Source organism: Dama dama, chromosome 12, assembly GCF_033118175.1.
Source record: "Dama dama isolate Ldn47 chromosome 12, ASM3311817v1, whole genome shotgun sequence".
Classification (NCBI taxonomy): Eukaryota; Metazoa; Chordata; class Mammalia; order Artiodactyla; family Cervidae; genus Dama; species Dama dama.
In genome coordinates, this window is record NC_083692.1 from 35631457 (window position 1) to 35633420 (window position 1964).

Sequence of the window (1964 nt, forward strand, 5' to 3'; positions counted from 1 at the left end):
TGGCTAACATTTATCATTAGTTCTTATGTCTCTAGTACTATTGCAAAATTCTCTACATAGATTATCTCAAACTCTCTCACAAGTCTAAGAGGAATGTCCTATTATCATCATACTCATTTTATGGATGAGGAAACTGAGGCTTAAAGAAGTCAGGAAATATGCCCATGGTCACCATGCTGATAACCAATGGAGCTAAAAGCATGAACCCAGAGAGAGTGATAGGTTGTTTCTTAACCACTACATGAGATGGCCCTTACTTTTTCTAATTTGTGAGCTTACCCAGTTTTACTTTTTAAGTGGCAGTTGACAGGGAAGCCTGGCGTGCTGCAGTCCATGGGGTTGCAAAGAGTCAGACACGACTGAGCGACTGAACAACAAAAAAACAAGTCTCTAGAATTCTTCCAAAACCAAAGGGGGAAAAAAAGCACATATGTCTTAGAGATAGTGACATCAAAGAACTTGAATGAATGAATGTAAGCGCCTTGAGGGCAGGGAGTTTTTGTTTGTTCACTGTTGTATTCCCTATGCCTTACGCAGACCTTCACTGAATATTTGTTGAATGTTATGTGTGATGCCTAACCCTGATGACATCACAGGGCCAATCCCCTTCCATGACACTAAAACCCCTCTCTGAAATTCATTAACTCTGCCAGAGCAGATGACAACTTTAATTTTTGTTAACCTTTAAAACCATAAATATTTTGTAGGTGATTGACCAAAAAGGACAAACGCTTGACTCTGGAAATGACCGAAATTCTGAAAGACTCAGTTCAAAGTGAAAGCATTTGGACAATTAATCCACCTGCCAATGAAGGAGATGTGGGTTCAATCCCCTGGGTCAGGAAGACCCCCTGGAGAAGGAAATGACAACTTACTCCAGTATTTGTGCCTGGAAAGCTCCATGGACAAGGAACCTGACAGGTAACACTCCACAGGGTCGCAGAGTCGAATATGACTGAGTGACTGAACATGTGGCATGAAATTTTAAATTTCTCCTTCTTGGCTTGGATTTTCCATCTCAGTGTTCACCTCTGGTTTGGGAATCCAGTATAGAACAGGGGAAATTATCTCCAGGGAGTCTTCTATCAGTGCCTACCAATATAGACAAGGTCAGATTGGAATACGGATGTCCAGAGGCTTGTGTTTTACAGCGGGTGTGCAGGTGGTCCAGAACCAGGGCAGTGACTGGAGAAAGAGATCCCAGGACTAAAGCTGCACTCTCAGCCCCCATCATCAAGCAGACTGAAGAATGCTTCACATTCAGCTCTCTCTCTGAATTCTCCCAAAGACACCTCAGGGTGTGACAGCTTTTGTTGCTTGACTTTCTTTTTATAGCTTATTAGGAAACAGAAACTTGGATTCTGTCCTCTCTGACCTTATTTCCTATGCTTCAGTTAACATGTAGCACACCCAGAGAAGAAACATGGCTAAAATAGTCTTCAGTATTTTAAATCAGTGACATTTGCCTGATTGCTGACTGTGGGCATCAGGATCCAATCTCCAGTTGGGGCTTATGCTATAGTTGCGCCTTTTTTTTTTCCTCTTTTCTGGCCACACTGCATGGCTTGGGGGACCTTAGTTCCCCTACCAGAGACTGAACTCAGGCTGGGTACGGAGTCCCAACCACTGAACTGCCAGGGAATTCCCGTATACTTGGGACTTTAAAATGATTTATGCCCGAATCTACCCAGTATAATGAGGACTATATACAGTTTATTGAATCAGTAGCTATGAATACCATGCAGTGGCATCTCAATGTGAATTTCCGATTCCTCACTACAAGTTGGTTGAAACCCTTTGCCAAATGGCATCCTACCAGAAATGTTATTTTTAACAGAAACATTTAAATTCATTTTATTTAAATGTAATAGGAAAAAAGGGGATCTGAAGGAATCTATTTTGAAAAATCTGTATTAGTAAAGATTCTCCAGAGAAACAAAACCAATAGGATATAAATATATATA